Raw genomic sequence first — 26,759 nt, forward strand, 5'->3', positions numbered from 1 at the left:
GTGTCTACTGGGTGCCAGGAGCTGGGGCACAGTGGGGAGCCAAAATGCAATATGGCATCCCAGACAGGCGCTGCCTGCTGCTGCGTAAGACCTGCAAATAACAACAGTAATAATAATAATGATTAAAAAGCGGCTATTTTATCGAGCCCCAGACCACGTGCGCTTTCCATGCATCTTGCATGGAAAGTTTTACCATCTCTAAGTGTATTTTATTATCTTTGTCTGGCAGGTGCACAACTGAGGGCTCAGAAAAATCAGGTAACATCCCAAGATGTCACTCACAGAAAGTTAAATCCTTGCATGCTTGCAGCCTAGAGTCTTTCTCCATCACCAGTTCCTTAAACGGTCTCCCTCCACATTTTAGCAGCAGTCTTTGAGCCCTTAAGCAAGTCATTTTCATCTGTTTGCTCCTGTTCTGCCACCAGAGAGGCAATTACTCATTAGAATTTGCCTACTTTCTATCTGGATCACTTGACAGAAGAGCCTTGTGAAGTTTTAGGTACAGATTAGAAATGCACCACCGGTAACAAATTATTACTGTGATAATAATGCCAAAACTAATAATTAGTGGCATTTATTGGGTGCATGCCACGTGCCACTCATTGTTTTAAACTGTTTATGTATAGCACCTCACCAAATCCTATTAGTGACTTTTTTCCCCCTTTTTCTTTCTTTTTTTTTTTTTTTTTTAATCCGTGAGAAAACAGGCACAGAGAAATTACATCACGTTCCCAAAGTCACACAGGTGGCTGAGCTGAACTCCCAAAACCTTGACCTTTCTTACTGCCCTCAACTGGCTCAGAGAGTTTAAACATATGCAATGTATTATTTAAGGCAAAGCTCTTAAAACCAATTTAGGTTCATTAGGTTTCCTCCCGCCCCTCCTCTCAGCACAATCCCTCAGTTATTGGGCACAAGAGTCTAATGCCAATGTCTCCCCTATCCTTCCCCATCATCAAGAACACCTCCCAACTGCCACAACAAAGGAGTACAGAGCTTTATCTGTTCTAGTGAAAAGCACCTGTTCCATTTTCAAAGGATTGTCAATTCTATTTGCTAGCAAAGAAAACAAGTCTATGAAAATGTAACAAGTAAATCAAGAAGGGTATTCATTTCACATGCTTCTAACTCAGAAATGCAATGAAATTCATGTGTGAGTTTTCCAAAGAATATTCCCATATATTTACGAGCTGGAGTTAGACAGCTTTCATCTTGGCTGTACAGTGGACATTTGTCCCCTGTTTGCTTTACCACTGTTTTTCCTCCAAGTTCACAAGTTTCATTAAAGTCCGGGACCTTGTCTCACTTATGCTCACATATCCCACTTTCCCCGACCCAGCAATACTTAGTCTTCTACTTTCACATTTTGGCAGATGTAAAAAAAAAATTGTTGAAGCCTTTAAAGGAAAGGTGTGTCAGGCATATGGCAGGCAGCATGACTGTATTTTTGAGCAATGGAAATCTCCCAGCCCACTCATATCATGGCCTGCTTTCTCTGGCTGTTTGTGCATGCAGTTCTTTTCATCATTTTGCAAGTTCTGGAAGCTGCTAAGTCACTAGGAAGTAATTTTATTAAATTTTGCTGTGATGCAAGAGATTCTCTGTGACGTCGTATGATTGATGAATATCAGAATAAAAGGGTCATTTGCACACTATTCAACGTGTAAAGTACACATTAAATTTCAAAGATAGTGTCAAAAAGAACAACATATCTCAATAATTTATATATTGATTACATGTTGAAATTATAATATTTTGAATATATTGGGTTAAATAAAATAGATTATTCAAGTTAATTTTGCCCATTTCTTTTTAATTTTTTTTTTACCATGGCTACTAGAAAATTTAAAATTACATATGAAGTTCATATTATATGCTTTGGGAACATAAAGATCTAGAAAACTAAAAACCTGATTCTCAAGATTAAAATTTAAGATGATGAGCAGCCACGAAAATTGCTGTTCATGACTGCCCTTGAAATGCCCATTCAGGGAAGTAGACAGCTTCGCAGAGTCAGTATAGTGTTATAGAGTGAGCCAAAGTCTGAAGAAGGCTCAAAACTAGCACATCAGCCTACCCCCAGGGAAGCCCTACAAATAGAAACAGGTTTCATTAGCAGTCTATGGCTGAAAACTGCGGCTGAATTCATCTGCCAAGATGCCCACCCTCAAGTGTTGCCCTGATTAAAAGGGCAAGATGTGCTGGAAAAAGGGGGACTCAGGGGGAAAAACATGGACTTAACACATAGTAGCACTCTTAATATCCAGGTTTATGTTGCCGAGTTGATTGACTGGGTGATACCTCTAATCCTTCCCCTGCAAATCCAATGAATCAATGTGTTATAGGACAGGAAAGGACTCTCAAAGTTCACCTGAGCTGCACAAGAATAAGAGAATTATCAACTAGTACAGAGAAACTGATGTGTTCTGATTCATTACTCCCTTCCAAACTAAACCTCTGCTTCTCGGGACAGCACTATTCCCAATTTTTTCCCCAGGCAGGAGACTTCCATTGCCTGTGAATATCACAATAAGCCTCACGTGCTTTAGTTAATAGCTTCTTTAAGTCACTCTTAAATGGCAAGACAGAACTTATAATACTCAAGTCATAACACTCTATCTATTTTTTGGTGCTAACTTATTACCTGGTTTGATAGATTGCCATTGACCGTGAGAAGTGTCAGCAAAGAGAAATAGCTACTATACAGCCAATACCTATATGGTCTTTCTTGGTAACTTTACCCATTTCCTGTGGTGGTGGGGTGGAGTCAGTCTAGCTTGAGAATTTTATAAAATTCATGAATGTTTGTCCCAGCACAACACAGACACTCAAAATTTTAGCCACTCTGAGTTTTTTTCCTAAACACCCACAAGAGTAGATTATCTTCTAGTTCCATATATATATTTTTAGTCATAGGTGGACACAATATTTTATTTTTATGTGGTGCTGAGGATCGAACCCAGTGCTTCACGCATGGTAGGTGAGTGCTCTACCTCTGAGCTACAACCCCAGCCCTGGCTCCATCTTTCTGTGATTTTATCTTGCCAACCTGATAAGATCTTTGAAGACAGGGACTTGGTTCTATATTTATGTGTCTTTTATAGCACCTTTGTCAGATCTGGATAGAGTGTGTGTGTTCAGCTTTAGCAGCTAATTAACTATTAGGGCTACAAGAGTTCACTGGAGAAATGAGCTACAAACACATTGCAGTCCTACTTGAGATGGGAAGAATGTAGTTGGTATTCAAACAAGAGCAGGAGAGAGAATCATGTGGTATGGAGCTAGGAAGAGGAAGACATTTTCTCAGTCCAGTGTCCTGGCATCCTATGATGCTGGGACAGGTCATATTTGTGTTGTGCTATCTCTGGAGTGCAGAAAAGGTTGCTCTTCAATCACCTTGTGAGTGGTGGGAACTTGGATAAATTATCAACAACTTAACATCTGGAAAGCAGCCTCATAGCTACAAATGAATGCAAATCTGGGGCTGGGGATATAGTTCAGTGGGTAGAGCATTGCCTAGCATTGTGTGAATGGCCCAGGCATTGATCCTTAGAACTGGAAAAGAAAGAGCTACACTTTATACCATCTCTGATGGGAACATTGTCAATCTTGTCTACAGTCACCTAAGCAAAAAAAGAGAGCTGCTAATATTTTTGCACATTATTTTCTTGTGAAATAGGCAGAATCCAGGGTTTATTATCAACTCTGTCACTTTTCCCAGTCTCCTGCTTCCCCTCTGTAAGACTGTCATTGTTATTTGCTCTAGTGGACAAGCTGGATCCAGAGCTTTGGAGTCTTATTGTCTTATCCTACTGTTCCAACTGAAGTGAAATCTGTGTGTCAAAAGAAAAACATGAAGCTCTTCATTACAGAAGAATTCAGCTAGTAGATGTAGGAGAAATAATAAATCTAAAAATCACCATTCTGTAGCTTCCCGTGGAATACTTTATTTAGACTAAGATTTCACAAAGTATAATCTCATGTTATCTAAAACTCACTCTCGGCAAAAATGCCTATTTAATTTATAGAATACAAAACATTTAATAATTTTCTATGTTTTTTTCCTAAATTCTCTACAGAATTTACAGAATATAGAATATTACTTCTTTTTATATTTACACTTGTCTATCTTCCTCAAAAAAGCTATGTAGCTTTTGATGATGGTGCACACCAATAGCTCCAGCTACTGAGAAGGCTTAGACAAGATGATCAAAAGTTTGAGGGCAGCCTCAGCAACTTAGAGAGAAACAGTTTTGAAATAAAATGGAAAGGGCAGGGGTGTGTAGCTCAGTGTTAGAGAGCTTGTCTAGCATATGCAAGGCCCTAGTACTAAAGAAGAGGAAAGAATAAATGAACTTTGTGAAATTAGTAGATATTTCTACCCCCTTCTGTGAGAGTTTCACAGGTAGGCTGTAAGAGTAATTATTTAGCTTTTGGGGTTTTGTATGTAAGAAATAAATTAAAAAAGAAAGAAAAAAAAGCAAGATAGTTACTCTAACTAAGCAACTTTTTATATCAATAGCCTCCAAGTTATGAATAATTCTATTACTATAATACATCCTTCTTAGGGTCTTTTCAAATCAACCAGAAGAGCAAAGGGAATTATGTATGTGAAAGGGTTAATGGAAACCCTGAGAAGGGTTAATGGAAACCCTGAGAACTTTTGCTGGCTTCTTAATGATCAACAGACTTAGTCACTAACCCAGGAACTGAATTCTACCTAATTCAGTTACCAATCAAGGGTACCACTTCTTTCACTTCCCGAACCAATTACAGAGACTCAAAAAATAATTAACTGCTTCCTTTTGTTCCCTATTAATTTTGTTCCCAGATTTTAGGTAGTATTTCCCTCTAGTTGTATTTTTAGGATATGAGCAACTCATGAGGCTAGCCCAGGTGGAGAGCTGGAGGCCTGTGAAACAAATCTTAAAGGTAGGTCCAACCCAGGGAAGTGAGATTGGATGGGTGGAGGGTCAGGAGGAAGCATCCAGGGACATTTTATTGCTTGAGTGCTGGGCTGTCACTATTAGATTGATATTTAATGGGTAGCTACCTACTCTAGCAGGTACTACTCTGGGTACTGGGGAAGATGGAAAGAAGGAGTAAAATGCAAATTATTTTTGCTGTCATTACTTTCCTTGCAAAAAAAATTTCAGACAGGATGCTTAGAGGATGACAAACAGGATGCAGAGGCAGAAGATGGCAGGTTCAAGGCCAGCCTCAGCAAGGTAGCAAGGCCCTAAGCAACTTAGCAAGACCCTGTCTCAAAATAAAAACTAAAAACTGTGGCTCAGAGTTAGCATATTCCTGGGTTCAATCCCCAGTACCACAAAAACAAAGCAAAACAAAACAAAAAACTGTACCTGTGACAAAGATGATTCTTTGTCATTGAAACATTTATATTGAACATAGAAAGTGAAGAAAGTTGCTTCTGAGTAGCTTCTCTAATCAACAGTTCCCTTGACCTATCTTTTTTTTTTTTTTTTTAAGAGAGAGAGAGAGAATTTTTTATAATATTTATTTTTTCAGTTCTTGGAGGACACAACATCTTTGTTTGTATGTGGTGCTGAGTATTGAACCCGGGCTACATGCATGCCAGGCGAGCGCGCTACCACTTGAGCCATATCCCCAGCCCCCTATCTTTTTTTTTTACATTGATAATTGTGATACCTTTTAGGAGGAGGAGAAGGATGAGGAAGTAGAAAGTGAATGTATTTTAAAGGTAGTCTAGGTCTGAGTCAACATCTGAAATACCTAAGAAACAGAAAAAACTGACTATCCTTGAACCCATTCTGTAAAGATCAGTTTTCATTAGGAAAAAATTGTTTTTAATTCTATAAATTTTATCATCAAAAATCAATAAAGGGGGCTGGGGTGGTGGCTCAGTGGTAGAGTGCTCACCTAGCATGTGTGAGGCCCTGGGTTCGATCTTCAGCACCACATATAAATAAATAAATTAAATAAAGTTAAAAAAAATCAATAAAGGTATTCAATCCAAGTGCAGTGGCGCACACCTATAATCCCAGCGGCTCAGGAGGATGAGACAGGAGGATTGTAAGTTCAAAGCAGCCTCAGCAACTTAGTGAGGTCCTGTCTCAAAATAAAAAGGTCATAGCTCAGTGGTAGAGCACTTGCTTAGCACATGCGAGGCACAGGGTTCAATCCTCAGAACCACTTAAAAACATATAACTAAAAAACAAAAGGTATTGTGTCCACTTACAACTAAAAAAATAATAATAATAATTAAAAATAAATAAATAGAGCTGAGGATGTGGTTCAGTAGCTAAGTGGCCATGGGTACAAAACAAGAAGAAGAAGAAGAAGAAGGTATTCAAAAGAAAATAGTTAATGCTTCTTAAAGAGTCCTTCTCATAGGAAAAGCTAGTCCCTTCTTTCTAAGATTCTGAATACAATGTCTTGTACCCGAGGAAAGAAACATTGAAACAAGGCTCAATGAAAGAATTTTTATATAGTAGCAACTAAATATATTTGTTTTTTTTTTCCCAAAAAATGATTCAGGTAAGAATTCACTAATTATTTTTAACTTATGCATCACTGAACAATTATTTGGCTTTCAGAAAAAGCAAAGTTGTAAAGGCCATCTGGTTTTGGTTAGAGAATTGAGATGAGAAGAGACTATTAGAATAATCGTTGTATTACAACACTTGTCCTGGCTTTTCTTTTCTTTCTTTTTTTAAGAAGTTGTACATTCTGACCCCAAATCACTATTAGAAACTAGATTCTCAGATTAAATGGGCTTTTATTTATTTTCAGAGCATAACACAAGGGAAGAGACACCGATGCTAAAAGAAAATGGGATTTCTTACAATGCTAACCTATTTGGGAACAATGATTTGAAGCAATAATGGTACTGATGATGTGTTAATCGACAATGCAAGGTAAAGTAAATAGAAAAAAAAAAAAACCTTTTCATGTGGTCTATGAAATAACTTTTCATCAGCAAGTAAAGTTGATGAATTGCAGCCATTAAACTATGAATCTTGTTTTGTGTCCTTCCAGGTAAAATGTGGTAGAGTTGGGTGTGGTGGTACACACAAGTAATGCCAAGTCCTTGGACGGCGGAGACAGGAGGATTGCAACTTTGAGACCAGCCTGGGAAACTTAGTAAAATTCTGTCTCAAAATTCAAAAGAAATAAAAAATAAAAAAGGGCCAGGTATATGGTCCAAAAAAAAATTACAGTGTAAGAGACTCTTGAGGAAATGAGAAAATGAATCGTAAAGTTTCCCTTAAAAGTCGACTTCCATCATGCCCCCAGAAAGAAGCCCACTCAGGAAGAGAAGAAAACTTTTTTGCATATAGAATGGGATACCCTTTAGACACATGTATTTGGCAAATATCAATATCCATCAAACACTCGATAATAAAGAGATCTGGGTAGAACTGATGATGAATTTTAAATTAACTTCTGATCTTGGGTCCTTTTTCCAAATTAATTTCTGATCTTGGGTCCCTGTTTCTACCACATGCTTGGCACATAGCAGATAGTAGGTCTTTGTGGGGCAGAATGTGTTGATTTGATACATGCACATACTATATAATCATCAAATCAGGGCAAATAGAATATCTGTCGTCTAATGTATTTATCATTTCTTTGTGGTAAGGGCATGAAAAAAATCTCTCTTCTAGCTATTTTGGAACATACTGTCATTATTAATGGTCTCCTCCTGTTCCACAGAACACCTGAATTTACCCTCCTATCTAACTTTGTACCTGTTATCAAGCCATTTCCATCCTCCCCTCCCCAATCTCTGGTAACTACTCTTGTACTCTCCTTTTATGTGGTCAGCTTTTGTAAAATTGACATATGAGCAAGATAACTCAGAATCTTTTTTTTTCTTTTCTTTTCGAGACAGAATCTCACCACATTGCCTAGGCTGGTCTTAAACTCGTTAGTTCAATGATGCTCCTGCCTCAGTCTCCCCAGTGCCAGTCTCAGAATTTTTCCTTGTGTCTAGCTTATTTTGTTTAACATAATGTCCTCCAGGTCCATTCATTTTGTTGCAAATGACAGGATTTCATCATTTTTATGACTGAATAGTATTCCATTTTACATGTGTATACCACATTTTCTTTATCCAATCACGTTTTTTTCTTTTATCCAATCATATGTTATGGGACATTTAGGCCTATTCCAAATCTCCAATATTATGAATAGTGTTGAAATAAACATAGGAGTTCAGATATCTTTTCAATATACCGATTTCATTTCTTTTGGATATATGGCCAGTAGAGGATTTGCTTGATCATTAATATTTATACTTTTAAGTTTTTTGAGGAACCTCCACACTGTTTTCCAAAATGGCCAAGCTATTATTACATTTCCACCTTTCTTCATCCAAGAAATAGAGTTCAATAAAACACATCTCTTAAGCTTATAATGAGGATTTAAAAGGTTGGTCTAGCGGCTGGGGTTGTGGCTCAGCGGTGGAGCACTCACCTAGTATATGTGAGGTACTGGGTTCTATCCTCAGCACCACATATAAATAAAATAAAGGTATTGTGTCCACCTACCACTAGAAAAAATATTTTTTAAAAAGGGTTGGTCTAGGCAAAGCACTGAGCACATAGTAAGATTTTAATAAGTAGTTTCTATTATAATGCATTTACCATTATTATGATGATTAAAAGACAAGCTACTGAGTGTAATAAACCTACAAGGCACCAGAAGAACACCCACGGACAAGCCATTTGTAGACAATAAGTGTGCCCTCACAAGCTGCTCCCCCACAACACTCAAATTTTCCACCTTACGTCTTTTACTCCAGAGCACTCTGGGAGGAAAGAGTCTGAAAAAAAAATGTTTAGCCCCCAAAGCAGAATGAAGAGGAAGCAGAAAGTTTTCACATATTTTGTGGAAAAAAAAATGTGTCCAACAATAGAAAGGAAATTCATTTAGGTGTGATGCAATAGCTGTAGAAATGAATAGAAGTAAACTGGACCAGGAGCAAATTAATTTGCAAATAATTGAAGAGAATAAAAAGAAACTATGCCAGGCTCTCTCCTCTGGGAAATTTAACAAGAAAGAAAGGGTTTGGATATATATATTATTTTTCTCTCTCTCTTCCCATTCTAGGATAATTGATATTACCATTGTGTGAACAAAAGAGGTCACCCCTGGAAGGACACCCTTTTCTTTCCATTATGAGGAATTCATTCTCTGGGTCACAGGAACAGAACAGGTTAGGTCATTGGGAAAGTGGGATGTTTCTATGAGTTCCCTGTGGAAAAATGTGCCTGGGGGAAATTAGTCACAAAGCTGTCTGTACTCATGTGATCACATGCAATCAGATAGATCATAAGTAACCTCATGGAAACTCAGAGCAGGTTTGAAGGAAAGTCAAGAACTGCTGTCGCCATTTGTCCCGAGAGCAAATCAGAAGCAGAGATGGGACTCGCACGGGTTGCTTGAAACCTGAGCTTTCTTTTCTTTTTCTTTTGAATCCTGAGCTTTATTTTTTCTTTCTTTTTTTTTTTTTATGATACTGGGGATTGAACCCCAGAGCACTTTATCATTGAACTACATCCCCAGCCCTTTTAATTTATCTTGAGACAGGGTCATGCTAAATTGTTGAAGCTGGCCTCAAACTTGTGATCCTCCTGCTTCAGCCTCTTGAGTCATTGCACCAAGTCCTGAGCTTTCACTCACTCTGTCTGTGATTCTCAAACTATGGTTTTTAACATCTGCAGCAGCAGCAACATTACCTGGGAAGTTGTTAGAAATACAAATTCTCAAGCTACACCTCAGATCCACTGAGTCTGAAATTCCAGGGGTTGGGGGCAGGGACAGGTAGGCAGCAATCTGTGTTTTACTTAGCCCTCCAGGTCATTCTGATGGATCCTGAAAAATCAGCAGCACCTGGATATGCGATCTATGTACCATGCTTGTAATTAGGGAAATGGAGTCTGTCTGGAAAATGACTCCAGAGCTCTGAGTTGCCTGGCCAGGAACAGGCAGGGGCTCATGCTTCCTGTTTCTCAGTTGGAGGCTGCAGAATTTCCATGGTTTCAGGGACCACCTCAAGAACCCCAGGGGCTGGGCAGTTTGGCAATCTTCTGAATTCCCTTAAACAGAGAGCTCAGACTATTCTAAGCACCATGGCTTATGAACATCATTAGCCCATGCAGATCAATTACTCTCCTCTCCCAGGAAAAAAAAAAGTAGCAAGGGGAAGAGGCTAAGGGGATAGACAGAGTCCCTCCAGTGGCACACAGCTCCTCTGTGATCCAGCTGTGTCCCCGCCGAAGCACATCACCTCCCTCTTCCAAGTTTGCCAAGAAAATGGAGACTCATGCATCTGCTGGCCCTTCTGCCCACAAGTTCCAACCTTCACCACGTGAAATTGCTGGAACTGAAATATATATTTTGACTAGTTTCCTCTTGCTGCTGTACAATACGCACAAACTCGCTTTCAATGATACAAATGTATGGCCTTACAGTGCTGTAGGATCAGAATCCCACTTGGGTTCCACTAGGCTAAGATTCACGTTAGCAAGGCTGTGTTTCTCTCTGCATGTGGGGGGCTCTCAAGGAATCTCTTGTTTTGTCTTTCCCAACTTCTAGAGCCCTCACACATTCCTGGCCTTGGCTCCCTTCCTCCACCTTCAAAATCCACACTGTGGCATGCCTGACCATTCTTCCACAGCTGCATGTCACTCTAGGCACCGCCAGGGCTGGTTTTCCTGCTTAGGAGGACCCTTGTGGTGGGACATTGGGTAATGTTAATGCCCCTCATCTCAGGGAATCTAATCTGATCACATCTCCAAAGTCTCTTTTTGCCATGTAAAGTAATACATTTGTAAGTCCTAGAAAAGAGGATATGGACATCTTTGGAGGCAATTTGTCTACTTGCCAGGATTTTCTCTTATAGTATAGGGCAGTCTTCTCTCTTAGAGATTACATTTGCAAAATTCGATAGGAACAAGAAGAGAAGATGAACTCATATTTTATTTGTCAATTAGCAAAGTGTGGAAAGGAATTTTCCCTTATTAATTTACTGAAAATACAAACCTCTAATTTTATTTTTTTTTATTTTTGGGGGGTACTAGGGATTGAACTCAGGGGTATTTAACCACTGAGCCAATTCTCCAGCCCCATTTTATATTTTATTTAGAGGCAGGGTTTCACTGAGTTGCTTAGCACCTCACTTTTGCTGAGGCTGACTTTGATCCTCCTGCCTCAGCCTCTGGAGCCATAGGGATTATAGCTGTATGCCACTGTGCCCTTTTAAAAGGAGGGAAATGGAACTGTACCAAATTATAGGTATTGACAGCTCATAAAATATATCCAGATCTCAGAAACCATAAAATGGGAAAGAAGCATCTCTTAGAAGCACCGTGATGCCACAGAATTATCTTCTAGTGTTCATGTGTCTCTTCTTATACTTGCACACTTGATCTCAGTAAGGCACTGTTAGGAAACAAAGAAACTCAGGCTCATGGAAGTTTAATGTATACAATGAGTCAAAGTTCAGTTTTCAACTCAACTCCGTGGCAAGTTCCACCACATTAGGTGAGGCTGCTCCACATAGGAATGATGCTTTTCATCTGCCTTGAAAGAAGGTATTCTGCACGCCTGTAATCCCAGCGGCTCAGGAGGATCCCAAGTTCAAAGCCAACCTCAGCAATGGCAAGGCACTAAGCAACTCGGTGAGACCTTGTCTCTAAATAAAAAAACAAAACAGGTCTGGGGATGTGGCTTCGTGGTCGAATGCCTGCATTCAATTCCCAGTACTAAAAAAAAAAAAAAAAAAAAAAAGATCATGAGTTCAAAGCTAGCCTCAGCAACTTAGCGACTCCTTAAGCAACTCAGGGAGACCCAATCCAGACAAAATATAAAAAAGGGCTTGGGGTGTGGGGCTCAGTGATTAAGTGCCCCTAGTACCAAAAAAAGTTGTTTTGTCATTGATCTTCCAAGTTTTGGTCACAGACTCACAGGAAACCAAATGACAAGAATTTGTGCATATGCTCAGCATTGGTGGAGGCTTGGAAGAGTATGACGCATATTTGTGACTTTTAAAGATATACAGGTGGCGATGTGATTTACTCTGCAGTTTCCTTTGCTCATACACTGGCTCCATGGCAGCATCTTGACATTTCGTTTTCTTAATAAATGGATACGAATAAAAATGCTGTTATAGAAGCATCTGGAATATCTATCCATCTTGCCTTTACAATTGAGCTCTGTTTCTTGAAAAATCTGGGACTCCCTTCTCCCTTGTGTTACTTGACTTCGAACAGTGTGAAAGCTAGGATGTTACAGGGACCCAGGATGGGGATTTCTGATAATATTCCTTCCTGTTTCTTTCCAAAGATACATAAAGCATGTTTTGCTTGATCTAAATTTCTTTTGGTCCCATTCTCACTTCTTCTCATCTTCCTTTCCAAGTACTACTGTCCAGGAACATCCAGAAGATAAACATGGTAAGTTTGGAGAAGGGTAAGTTAAAGCTGTATTAGAGTTGTTAATTACAGAGCCTACCACACCCCCAGCATTGCTAAGAGGTGGTTGGGGGGAGCCTTACCCAGCACAGGTACTGAGGGCTAGTGCGGGAGGCTTACTTTAAGAAAGTGGCAGTTATAAAATATCCAGATCAGTAGAATCAGCATCACCCGAGGACATGATAGACATGCAAATTCTTGTGACCCATTTCAAGCATTTGTGGACAAGCCCAGCAATCATTGCTTTCAAAAGACTTTCTAGTGCCAGGTGAGGTGTGGGTGGCTCAAGCCTACAATCTTAGCTACCAGGTAGCCCTAGGCAGGAGGATTTATAAGTTCAAAGCTAGCCTGGGCAGCTTAGTGAGACACTGCCTCAAAAGAAAAACTAGGGACTGGGGTTGTTGCTCAGTGGTAGAGTGCTTGCCTAGCATATGCAAGTCCCTGGGTTTGATCCTCAGCACCACATAAAAACAAATAAAATAAAGGTATTGTGTCCAACTACTCCTAAAATATAAATAAATACACAAATAGGAAAAACTAAAAATGGTAGGGCACCCCTGGGCTCATTCCCCAGTACTGTGAAAAAATAAAGATGCCTCTCTGTGATTCTGGTGCAAGCACCATGTCTGCATGACCTACTGATTGGATAGAAGATGGCCAACCTGACTCCTCTGAGGGAGGTGGCGTGAGGAGGAGGAGCAAGGCAACCCAGGGTTCCCCACAGTGGCAGCTGCATGGGGAAACAGACAGTTAGCAGCAGCTGAAGGAGGCTTCTGCTTAGTCACAGTTCCTGTTCTAGCATGCTCTTGACCTTGGTGGCCACCAAGGTGGCCTAGCTAACTGGAAGGGGATGCAGGAACCATGTGGGCTGAGTTCCACAGGAGGCAAATTCTCTACCATTAACACACAACCTGGCCCTCTGACCCTCTTTCCCATAGTCTAACCCTTGCTGATGCCACTGTCACCACACCAGTCTCTTAGCTGTTCAGTGAATATACAAGGCACTTCCAGACCCAGGGTCTTTCAACTAACTTCATTAGAGAGAAGTGGCAGCCAGGGCTATAGACAGGAGAAGGGGATGTAGCTTAGAGGTAAGACATTTGCCTCACATGAGTGAAGCCCTGCGTGATCGTGTGATCCCCAGTACTGAAGCCAGAATTAGACAGTCAGTCTAGACAGGTAAATCGAGTCAGGTAGATTAAGGAGGCCAATTTTGACTGAGTCCAGGAAGTTGGAGACTGTCCCCTGAGGGATTGAAATGTTAATTCCTTCAGAGCCCTTCCTCCACCCCAGATCAAGAACCTGCCCCTGCTCCAACCTGTTGCTAAGGTAACCCGTCCCAGGAATAGCCCCTCCCAACAGGGAGCTATAAGGTTGTTAATTAAAGTGTCCAGGGCTGCTCCATCCCACCCTTTCCCCTTCCACCCACCTGTTTCCCACCTTTTGGCCATCCCACTGAGTATTGGGGGGGGGGGGGCTAGTCACATAGGGAAGGAGAAAGATAAGGGGGAAAAGGCCGAGAACAAAGGAATCCTAGGACATATAAAAAGGGCAGAACAGCTCGCCTCTTGGAATACCAGGATACCAGCTATGGTCCCCTTCTCCCTCCTGGGAGAAATCTATGTTACCCGTTTTTAAATAAACCCTGCTTTATCTGCTTGCCTCCCTGTGCTTCTCTAACATTCAAACTTCAACGTGTGAGGGAGCAGGACTCAGTCACCAATAACCGGCAGTATCAGTAGCACCCAAACCAAACACCTATGCACATACAAACCAAAGGAAACAAAAGACTTCTATCTAAAGGTTATAGAAACAGATAAGAATTTTTGGGTTGGGGATGTGGCTCTGTGGTAGAGGACTTGCCTTTATGCCTGAGGCCCTGGGTTCCATCCCCAGCCCTGAGAAAGGGAAAACAAAGCTTGCATAAGGACCTCAGTGGGAGACAAGGCAGGAAAACATCTAGAATATCACCCTAATTTATACAGAGCTGACTGCGCAGAGGCCTCTTCACCTAAGCATTTCTCAGTTAATATTTTTCACTTAGTGACCACAAAGAAGTTCTATGATGGACAAAGAATGTTCTTCCTGGGGAACCCACAAAGCTCCATCTTTGACAGTGATTCCTAAAAACAGCAAGTGTTTTTGGAGATATGTTAAATGAAGGTTAAGCCTTACATACTTGATCTCTTTTAAGCCTCATAAAACCTCTAAGGACGGGGGTCTGTTTGTTTGTTTGCAGAGCTAGGGATTAAACTAGGACCCTGGGCTCTGATTGTGGCTCAGCAGTAAAGCACTTGCCTAGTGCAAGTGCAAGACACTGAGTTTGATCCTTAACACCACATAAAGATAAAGAAATAAAGGTATTGTGTCCAACTTCCAAGTAACAAAACAAAACATAAACCAGGACTTCTGGCATGTGAGGGAAGAGCTCTACCATGGAGCTGCACTCCTAGCCCAAGAAGGAGGTATTATCATTCTTAAGCACACATATTTCTAGTAAGTGGCCATTTGTGTGTGTGTGTGTTTGTGTTGAGGGTTGAGCCAAGGAGTACCTTACTGGTTTATCCCTGAGCTACATCCCGGGTCCTTTTTAATTTTTATTTTCATACAGGGCCTCACTAAATTGCTGAGGCTGGCCTGGAACTTGCCATCCTCCTGCTTCAGCCTCCTAAATGGCTGGAATTACAGATATGCAACACAGTAAGCCGCCTAATTTTGCTGAGACATAACCTGTTAAAAAATGAGATTATTTGGACACTGCTTATCGTTTACCTAATAGTAAAGTTAGTTTATCTTCTATAATGGCTTACCTGAAATTACGTGAGAGCCACTGCGCCCAGCTAAGTGACCAGCTTTGAACACAGTTCTGTGCTAGTCTGCAACCTGTATCATTTTCTTAAGAATTTTCTTCCTCTTCGGAGAAAGATAATGATTTCTGTCATTTACTCATATATCCATTAATTCAAGAAATGTGCACCCTGAGGGCCTATCATGGGGCCGACCTTTGCCACATTGTGCCTGAAAGGCGCGTGACTCACCTGAGGTGGAGTTTCAAACAAGAGATTTATTGGGGGGCTGCCTGAAGGGAAAGAAAAGGAGAGGCAGAGAGAGAAGAGGAAGGCAGAGAGAAAGAGAAAGAGCAGAGAGAAGGAGAGAGAGGAGAGAAAGAAGAGGAAAAAGGGCAGACAGCATGAGATTGCAAGCTTCCGCTTAAGAAGGCTTGCGTAAGCCATGTGGCGGATGCTGATTGGCAGGGTGAGGCTCTTCCGGTTGGCGCCTTTTGGAGAGGGATAAGGGATTCCATGATGTTCTCGCGAGATGTAATCTCGTCTTGCAAGACGGAAGTTATACTTCAGCACGCAGTCTCCCACACACCCAACATTGCCAGTATACCCGTGAACAAAATATCGGGGTCCTCACCTTTATGGAGCCTCTAGCTTAATGCTGTCACAGGACTAGAACAGAGACCTTCAGGTTTCTGCTAAGCAGTTGACCCAGCGTGTGCTGAGACTGACCATTTGAAAGAGATGAATAAAGATGACCTTTGACCTCGACTGTGGAATATAGATTTTGCACAGTAAATACATAAAACTTTGGTTTATACATGCATCTTGAAGCCTCATCAATGATGAAATGGGCAGAGCACAGCTCGCTCTTGTCAACTGGTTGCAATTGAATGAGAAAATGTGTAAAAACTGCTGTAAAATAGCCCACAAGGAGGAAAGGACTTTCTTTTTTTAAATTTTTTAGTTGTAGAAGGGCACAATACGTGTATTTTATTTATTTAGTTTTATGTGGTGCTGAGGTTTGAACCCCTGTGCCTCACACATGCTAGGCAAGCACTCTACAACTGAGCTATAACCCCAGCCCAGTAAAGGACTTTTCTTAAAAAAAAAATCATGTTAAAGCCAAGAGAGAATAATAAAATAAACACCTGGATACTCATCAAGCAGCTACAACAGTCATCAACTGATGGCCAATTATACTTTTCCTTAGCTACTCATCTCATTGCCCGTTTTGGGGGAGACAAATTTTCAATGACATATCTTTTGCTCCACATATATACCTCTAAGAAAGGGACTTTTTTTTTTCTTTCTTAAATATTTATTTATTTATTTATTTTTATGTGGTGCTGAGAATGGAACTCAGGGTCTCACACATGTGAGGCATATGCTCTACCACTGAGCCACAACCCCAGCCCCCTCTTATTTTCTGAGAAAATAATTTTTAAGGAAACACAGTCACAAATACTATTGTTACTCCTAAAAACCTAAAATAAATTTACAGTAATTATTTTTTTCAAATATCATAATTCAATTCAGGAATCACATTTCCATTCTTATAGGCTAAATGTCATTTTAAAAATCCATTCAAAAATCCAAAATTTAGGGCTAAGGATGTAGGATGCTTGAGGCTCTTGCTTTGATCTTCAACAGTGCAGGAAAAAAAATAAATTCTAAGATTGTGAAATTGGAAGATTTTTGAGTGCTAATGTTATGGTCAAAAAGTTTGGGAGTTTGGACCATTTTGGATTTTGCATTTTTATATTAAAAATTAAAAATGCTTTACCTGTGAAGTCTATGCCAGGACTCCAAAACTGGAAAAAATCTAACATTTGAAATACTTTTAGTTCAACTAGGCATGGTGGTGCAAACCTGTAATCCCAGTGACTCAGGACACTGAGACAGGAAGATCAGGAGTTTAAAGTCAGACTCAGCAATTTAGTGAGTTGCTAAGCAGCTCAGGGAGGCCATATCTCTAAATAAAATACAAAATAGGGCTGGGGATGTGGCTCAGTGATCAAGTGCCTCTGAGTTCAATCCCTGGTGCCAAAAACAAAAAGTGAAAAACAAAAACTTTTAGTTCCAAGCATTCCAGATAAGAATAGACAATATTCCAGATAAAAATAGACAATATTTCTATTGATTCACCAGGTGGTACAGATACTGTTGGTGTGGGATAAAACTTTGGGAGGTACGATTTGGCACGTCCTGCAGCCTGGATTTCTCTAACTCTATCCCTTATTCAAACTATCTCAAAAAACTTTATATCAGTAGGGCTGGGGTTTTAGCTCAGAGATAGAGCGCTTGTCTAGCATGTGTAAGGCACTAGTTTTGATTCTCAGAGCCACATATAAGTAAAATAAGGGTCCATAATTAAATAAAACAAAGGTCCATCAGCGACTAAAAATATATACAGATAAATAAATTTTATGTCTTCAGTTTGAATCATTATTTAGATAAGGCTTGCGTGTTGCATCCGGGTGCTGTTTTTGTTTTTTGCCTGTTTTTTGATATAGGGTCTGGCTATATTGCCCAAGCTGGTCTCCAACTCCTGGGACTGAAGGGATCCTCCCACCTCAGCAGGCTAAGTAGCTGAAACATTGCCACCAGGGCAGACGATTGCTAGGTCAATTTTAATCAGTAGATTCTCTTTTCATCTTTTAATTTTGCATTTTGTTGCTCCTAAAACTGAACAGTGCTTTTTAAAACTGATGTACATTAGAATCATCTGGAGATTTTGTTAAACCACCCATTACTGTTTCCAGAGATTCAGTCAAGGCTACATTTCTTTGCTTATTTATTTATTTACTTTTTGGTGGGGGGTAAAGGAGATTGAACCCAGGGGCACTCAACCACTGAGCCACATCCCCAGCCCGCTTTTGTATTTCATTTAGAGACAGGGTCTCACTGAGTGGCTTAGTGCCTTGCTTTGAATTCGTGATCCTCCTGCCTCAGCCTCCAGAGCTTTTGGGATTACAGGCCTGCGCCACTGCCAGTGGGAAAAGTACATTTCTAGGGCTGGGGTTGCGGCTCAGTGGTAGAGCGCTTGCCTGGCATATGTGAGGCACTGGGTTCCATTCTCAGCAGTGTATATAACTAAATAAAATAAAGGTCCATTGAGAACTAAAAAATATTTAAAAAAAAAGACAATATTGATTCACCAGGTGGTACAGATACTGTTGGGGTTTAAAACTCAGAGTTTGAAGTTAGATTCCCTAAGTTTAAATTTCGCTTTTGACACTTTGCTGCCATGTGACTTTGGGCAAAAAACCACTCCATGGCTCTGTGAAACCCATATCACTGGAGAAATGTGAGGATGAAAGAAGAAAATTTTGAGAAATAAAGGGCTGTCCCTTTAAGGAGAGCGTGGCCACGTGACCCAAGGCTCGTGGAGCAACGTAGCTGCGCCTGGGCCAGGGCAGGCTGGTGAACGCCGCCCCGCGCCCGTTCGGGAGCTCCTGCTGCCGCTGCTTTTGCTGATGTGCGGGGCGGCGCGGGGCGAAGAGGCCAGACCGGTGCCTGCGCAGCGTCCCTCGCAGGCTCCTGCGGCTGCGGCATGCCTCAGCGACCCGGGGGCCCCGGCAGCTCCTCAGCCGCGCACCGGTACTCGCCGGAGGCGAACGCCCCCAGCGCGCTCCCAGGAGAGCGGCCGCTGGCTCCCTCCAAGGTGCGCCCTCGACTCCCCTCTGGCGGGTGTGGGGGGGGGCTGCCGGGCTCTAGGACCCGGTCGCAATGGGCGCGGTCAGGGGAAGGTTACCTGACGGCAAGTCGAGGCTATAGCCACACCCGCGCCACGCACCTTCCCCTCCCATTCGACCGGGCGCACCTCCTGCCCGCACCTCCATAGGGCGGGCTGCGTCCTGGGGCTCCCGGGTTGTGAGCCCTGGACTCAGTTCCCCGCCTTCCTCCCTCCCCCGTCCCGAGGTCCACAAGTGAATTTTAAGTTGGATAAGTTCGGGTTAAAATCCACAATTCCTGTCTTACTAACTCTAGGGAAATTAGGATCAGCGTCTCCAACTTTGCACTGCACTGATTTGCAATCGCCTGCCTTGTATGGTGTGCTACCTGAGGACAAGGACTTGTCATTTTATTCTGTCACGTTGAACACTAGGAAGGTCTCAGCCAACTGGTTGCTTTATTTTGTCTTATTTATCTGTTATGTCTTGCACAGTGGCTGGTTGTGAAAGGGCTAGGGTTTGTACAGAATAAACAGCAATAACAACTGGTGGTACCCATCCTACCTGCCAGCGATTTTGCATTCTGGTACATCTGAGGCAAACCTAATGCCCCTTCTTGTATACCTCGTGTACCCTATTCTTTTTCCATCTCAGTTTTCTTTCCTTTGGTTTTTTTTCTTTTTTTTTCTGGACAATATTCAGGATTTGGGTGAGAGGTAGCATCCACTACTGGTTTACCTGACCTCCTCTGCTTTCCTCCCATCATTATTTCCATATCCTGTCCCAGTATTATGTGTTAATTTTGACATAACAATAACTAAGAATATTTGTCTCTTCCTTTAACTAGACACTGAGGGTGGTGGAAGTTAGGACAATAATTTAGTCTTTGAGGTATGGAGTATAGGAGGTTGACAACTGGGCTTCTCATTATTTCTGTACACTTTTGCCTTTAAAGTTTTTTTTTTTTTTTTTTTAAGATAATGTGGGCAAGGGCCTCATTATTGGTGTTTACCTTTTATGGAGGTCCTGATTACTTTTTTTTTTAGTTGATATTGATCATACTTAATTTTAACCCTCTCTAAGTTATATGCTAACTGGTAATCTCTCTCTTTCTAAGGAGAAAGCCTATTTATTAATCTATTTTGTAACTAACAGGACAGCTGTCTTATTTGCATATGCATACTGATCTTTCTCAAAATTTTGTCTTGAAACTGGTGGCCAGTGTTGAACATTTCTCATTTTTATATGCTCTGCCTTTCTGTGGGTTCCAGAATGGAATGTGAGTCCCCATCATCTTTTGAATTAAATTTACAAGATATGTATCTTTTGTCCCTATAGAGTGGTTCTGTGCCCTCACTGAATAATGCCTGGGTCATCTTTGACCAGTCCTGTATTCACTTTCTATAATATTTGGAGGCATTCCAAGCCATTCATAAAATTAGTAGTTGATGAGAACACAGCTTACAAACTTTCCACCCAATCATTGATCCTAAAGTAACCTTATTATCAAGGCCAATGTCTTTATGGGAGGTAGTTCTTCACCTGTTTTCCTTGGTTTTAAATGTCATAGTTTATATGCAAATGACTAGTTTAATTCTGGCAGCATTTCTTCTAAATTTTAGGAAGTAAAATTTACTTTAGGAGAGTCTAATATTATAGTGGTAGTCCTTCTTTTCCTCTTGGTTTTCTGTTTATTTGGTTTGGTTCAACCAATTTTTGTTTGGTACATATATATATATATATGACTCTGTTGTGTGTGCTGGGCATACAGAACAAAAAGAGAACTGTTCTCCACCCTCATTGCATTTCCACTCTGGTAGGTTCTGTCTCTCATTCTTTCAGACACACAAACACATTTGCACATACACACACACACACACACACAACTACACATAAGTATAATTTTGTGAATAGTAACAGTATAATTTTGTATATGGTGATAGGCAGAGTAATGTACTTTTTACATAGAGAGGAAAAATGGTTTCCTGCTTTTTGAATATGTCAAGAGGTGCTTTTTGAAAAGGTCATTTGAGCTAGGTCTTGGAGGAGATATTTTCAGGAGCTGAGGATTGAGGGTCAGATTGAAGGACATTCCAAGGAGAATCGCTTTGGCCCAAAGCATTATGTAGGAAGCATTGTGTGTTCTGGGACATGTAAATGTTTTAGGTTTCCTGGGAGTGACATTTTTCACACTTTTTTTTTCTGGGTACCAGGAATTGAACTCAGGGGCATTCAGCCACTGAGCCCCATCACAACCCTATTTGTATTTTATTTAGAGACAGGATCTCACTGAGCTGCTAGGCACCTTGCCATTGCTAGCTTTGAACTCAAGGCTGACTTTGAACTTGCAATCCTCCTGCCTCAATCTCCCAAACCGCTGGGAGTGCAAATCCTTTTTTTTCCTCTCTTTTGCATTAAAACAATTTTTTTTAGTTGTAGATGAACACATACCTTTATTTTATTTCTTTGTTTTTATTTGGTGCTGAGGATTGAACACAGTGTCTCATGCATGCTAGGCAAGGGCTCTACCACTGGGTTACACTCCCAGCCCTCTCTTTTGCATTTTAATTGATTTAATGAGCACTTGGTAAAGTGGGGACACAAAGAAGCAAGTAATACTAGGCTTTCAAGAAATTTGCACTTTCACTGAAAAGTATGGTAGTAAGAATCTCCCGGAAACAACATGCATTATAAAATTTGACTTAGATTCCCTCTGATTAAGAAATACAGTTTTTACTGGGAAAATTATCCTAACAATGTTTCATATCACTTACTCTTTTGTAACAAAGTGACAGGATGTTTTAGTCTCCATGGATCATTTAGAAGAGGAGCTTATAAGGCATTTAGGGTCATGAGGTGTTGAAAGTGTGTATGGTGCTTCTGTGCATAAAGTCAGTTAATGGCTTGTCTGAGGCTGTTTCTGATGGTGTGACACTGCCTTGGCATAAAAGCACAATTGATGACCATCTCTTCTGTGAAACCTTTCTTCCAAAAAGTAGGGTTTCTTTCCTCTGAATTTCCGTAGCATATTTTTTTGTTTTCTGATGGCAACTTATCTATTTAGTTTAGTTTATTGGCGGAGTTGTCTATCTCATTCTACATTGAAGGCATTTTTAGACCCGTTGTATCTCCACATGCCCAAGGTACCTCACATATTTTAAGCATTCTGTAACAATTCCTCCAATGATCTGTTGCCTTTTATGTGGATACAATATTGAAAGATTACCTGAGGAATAAAGGATATCAGATACTTTTGAAAGACATCTTTATAAAATATGCTTTTGCTGTACTTATCTTCCCCAGAACCCTGTGAGACTTATCGTATCTCCCACTTCACAGATGAGGCAACTAAGGCTTCATTGGGATGGAAGAAACTTTGAATGTCATTCCGTGTATGATTAATGCCTGTGGAGGCAGGAGGGTGAGAGGGTGGTAAAAATAAATAAGCTCTGTATGGGTGGATAAGGCTGCAGTTTGTAGACAGATCTGGAGAGCTAATTTCTTTTCTTTTTTTACCAGACTTTCTGCTTAGCCTTTAGCATTTGATTTAAGTTTGAGCAGTGGAAAGAAGGAAAAGGAAATAAGACCTACACCAAAAGAGTTGGCTTATGATCTTATTTTTGTATACAAGATAAAAATCTTATAGGAATAACTAAAAAAAAAGATAATTAAAACTGGTGTAAGTCAGGTGTGGTGGCCCATGCCTGTAATGTCAGCCACTTGGGAGGCTAAGGTAGAAGGATCACAAGTTTGAGGCCAGCCTCAGCAACTTAGTGAGGCCCTAAGCAACTTACTGAGACCCTGTCTCAAAATGAAAAATAAAAAGGGCTGGGGATATGGCTGTGTTAAAGTGCCACTGGATTTCATCCCCAATAACAAACCAAACCAGGCAACCAAACAAAAAATGAAAGCAAAAAGCCAAACTGATATAAGCAGAAAAAAAAATTGGGCGGACCTCTTATGGACTCTTCTTAAGCTTGTGAAGTTCAAGAGTTTCTGTGGCCCCAGACATAGTGAGATTTAAGGATTAGGAACTTCTGAAAGTCTCTCTGTCTCTTTTTTTTGTGTTATCTTTGCCTTCAGGTAATCTCTTTTTCTACTGATAAACTAGTTGGAGGAGAAAGAATTCCTCTTTCCTGGTAGCTCCAGGAAACATTCTAAGGTGAACTTTCCCTGGGTCATGGGCTTATTCCTAGTGGTCAAAGAATACCACAAGTCATGTGCAGTGGTACATGCCAGCAACTCAGGAGGCTGAGGCAGGAGGATTGTGAGTTTGAGGCCAGTCTGAGCACCTTAGTGAGACCCTAAGCAACTTAGTAAAACCCTGTCTCAAAATAAAAAATAAAAAGGAGTGGGGACGTAGTTCAGTGGTAAACTGACTAAAATACTTCTGGGTTCAATCTCCAGTACCTATTCCCCCCCAAAAAAAATAAAAAGAAAAAGAATGCTATGATTGGCCAGGCCTGAGTCACAGGAGGTGGAGTCAGGCCATCCAGTCCCACTTGGGCCACATGTACTTAGTTTAAAAGGTGATTTTCTTTTTTTTCCTCTCTCTGTGCTTTCTTGGTGGTGGTGGTTTTGCAGCACTAGGGATTGAGCTCAGAGTTGATCCTATTGCTAATTTATATCCTCAAACCCTTGATATATATCCCCAACTCCCTTTTATCTTGAGGCAAGGTATCACTAAGTTGCCTAGGTTGGCCTTGAACTGAGGTCCTCCCACCTCAGCCTCCTGAGTAGCTGGTATTAGAATCATGTGCCTGGCAAAAAGTGGTTTTCAAAAAGGACTTTGGGTACTTTCACAAGAAGTAGAGGAACTGGCAAAAATAGTAGGGACGAGGGGCGTGACTTAGTGATGAGGTCAGGTCGTGGGCTCAATCCCTAGCACTGAAAAAAAAAATATAAAGATAGATGCCCATTGCTCTTAGCCTGAGTGTGTGGCCCATTCACGGTGATAACAGAGTCACTCTTGACCTCAGGTAGGCTTCTGGCTTGAGTGGCAGTGGAGAAGCTGTGTGGGTGGCTGAAGAGGTAATTCACCTTTAGACTCCAGGAAGAATGAGTTCCTTGACCCTGGACTTTCCATAAAGACTCAGTTCAAAGGGCCTTTTTATTTGGACTGGGGTCCTCTGCTACGGGTTTTACTAGAGGGACATTTTATATTTGTAGGCCAGAAAACTTGACTTTATCAGTATAAGTTAGAATTTTCAGCAGTGCAGAACTATTTTGTATATCGCCTCTGGAATGGAAACTTAGTCTGTTCAGTGCTGTGGCGGTTAATGAAATAAGAAAAAGAAACTAGGCCAGTCGTCCACAGTGGATGTCGCGATGGTATTTGCTTTATGGGTATTCACCTTGAGGCAGAAGGGGATGAAAAAAATTAGGTAATTGTAAAAATCCATTAGGCACAACAGGCAGAGCTTCCTGTGGGCCTTGTCTGAGCCCAGGGGTGCACTAGTGTTCTCATTCCGGGCCCCACTTGCCTGCTCCTGGAAAGTGTGATTTTTTTTTCTCTTAAGTCCTTTATGGAAACTTTTATTAGATCCTCTTAAAAATCATTTTAAGACTATTCTGGAAACTTTTGCCTCAGGTCTTTAGTTTTCCTCCTTCTTTGTAGAGCTGCTTAAAATTCTGATTTCTAAGGACTGTGGAATCTTGTGTTCCAGACACTTAGACAACAGTGAGAATAATGGGGCCGCCCAGTTCAGTCCCTGAGCTGAGGCTGTTACCCAGGTTTCACTGCGACACAGACATGTCACCCATGTCTAGGACTGTGTTATAAATGAAATCGAATTTCTATAATTATAGTTATGAATAATTCAAATAATAAATCCTCATTATATTCATGATCTCACTCATTCAGTCAGTCAAGATTTTTGGCATGTCTACCAAGAACTGCACGCCATGCTACATGTTGGGGAAGATAGAAATGAGAATATTAACTTCCAGTTCCCAGTGAGCCTAGGATCTAGGAGGGATGAAAACGGGTAACTAAGATACCAAGAGAGAGAGAGATGATCTCACTCATTCAGTCAGTCAAGATTTTTGGCATGTCTACCAAGAACTGCACGCCATGCTACATGTTGGGGAAGATAGAAATGAGAATATTAACTTCCAGTTCCCAGTGAGCCTAGGATCTAGGAGGGATGAAAACGGGTAACTAAGATACCGAGAGAGAGAGAGAGAGAGAGAGAGAGAGAGAGAGAGAGAGAGGGGGGGGAGAGAGAGAGAGAGAGAGAGAGAGAGAGAGAGAGAGAGAGAGAATGAGAATTGTTAGGATAGATAGAGGCTTGGATCAGAGGAACCTAAATGGGGCACCCATAACCCAGGCAGCCAGGGATGGGTAGGCAGGCAAGTCTTCCTGGGGGTAATCCTTGAACAATGACACCATCTACAGAGGCAGAGTGGTTCAAGAAGTGCAGCTGAAGTACAGAGTAAGAAAGGTGGAGAGAACTTAGACTCTGATGTTTAGATATTTTACCCTGAAAGGTCATGGGAATTCCTGAATAACTTAAATAGGAAAATGATATGATCAGGTTGACACTTATATTTCAAATAGATGGTACTTTGAAAATTTTTAAAAATATATGTGCGAATACTGATAAATTTTCACCTTATCTATTAACCTTCCCCTCCAACAACCACCCCATGCATTTCTTGTGTATTTTTTTTCAGAGCTGTGTTCTACAAATGGGAGCAAATACAAAAATATATGAGTCTTGTATTCTCTCTCAGCTTCTTTCCACAACCTCTCTTTACAAATGGCAGCACTTCCTGTATACGATTGTGCAATGTGCTTTGTTCACATAGCTCTTTATCTTGGTCAGATCGCTTCCTATCAGAATGTTAGATATTTACTTTTTTTCTTCTTCTGTGGTACTAGGGATTCAACCCAGGATTGCTCTACCACTGAGCCACATCCCCAGCTGTTTTCATTTTTTTTTAAAATTTTGAGATAGGGTCTCTGGTGAAGGCGATCCCTCACTCACTGTCTTGACAGGGTCACAGTGAGAAAAAGTGTTGGCAAAGCCGCTCTCCCACTGTCTTGACAGGGTCACAGTGAGGATGAATGCTGGCAAAGCCACGCTGGTTGGTGGGTAACCGAAACCATGAGACCCTTTTTTATGTAATTGGGACTTTGCATTTTCATGCTTATGTTTCTCACAGGAGGCATGAGTATGTTAAATGCCAAACAAATTAAATTTCAGATGGTCACATCTGAAGGTCACATCCTGGAAAAATGTAAATTAATGTACCATCAATCATGGTTAAGGAAATGTCATGTCTTGGCAAAGTTTTAAATTATATAATTAATGACGTATTGTGAATCAATAAAAATGAGAAAAATTGTAATAAAAGGGGACCCAGAGAAAGCTGCTTTAGCGCTCTCTCTCTGGAGATTGCTCGAACAGAACGATACCACTCATCCTTCAGGACTCCCTAGACCCTGCTAGGGCTGGAACCCGGCAGGTCTCCGTAAGTTGCAGAGGCTGACCTCAAACTTGTAATCCACCTGCCTCAGCCTCCAAGTCCTTGGGTTACAAGTGTGCACCACTGTGGCTGGTTTTCTTCTTTCTTAAGGCTGCTTAATTTCCCATTTTCTAGTCCACAATTAATGAACATTTAGGTTGTGGAAAGAGGCTGAGAGAGACTATTCCAGCCTGTTTCTGTTATGGAGCTATTATAAATTGTGCTGGACATAGAAGGCTTGAGTTTTGCAGAAAGCACTGCAGGATTTTTTTTAATGATCTTTTTACCTTTATTTTATTTATTTGTTTTTATGTGGTATTGAGGATTGAACCCAGTTTTTCACATCTGCTAGGCAGGTGCTCTACCAC

The 26,759-nt window shown here is 40.9% G+C and overlaps 1 pseudogene; it reads left to right on the plus strand.

Annotated features, from left to right (window-relative positions):
* Positions 1-26,759, plus strand: part of LOC143388919 (formylglycine-generating enzyme-like) — a 61,981-nt pseudogene that overhangs the window by 482 nt on the left and 34,740 nt on the right.

The sequence above is a fragment of the Callospermophilus lateralis genome, unplaced genomic scaffold (genome assembly GCF_048772815.1).
Source record: "Callospermophilus lateralis isolate mCalLat2 unplaced genomic scaffold, mCalLat2.hap1 Scaffold_45, whole genome shotgun sequence".
NCBI classification, from domain to species: Eukaryota; Metazoa; Chordata; class Mammalia; order Rodentia; family Sciuridae; genus Callospermophilus; species Callospermophilus lateralis.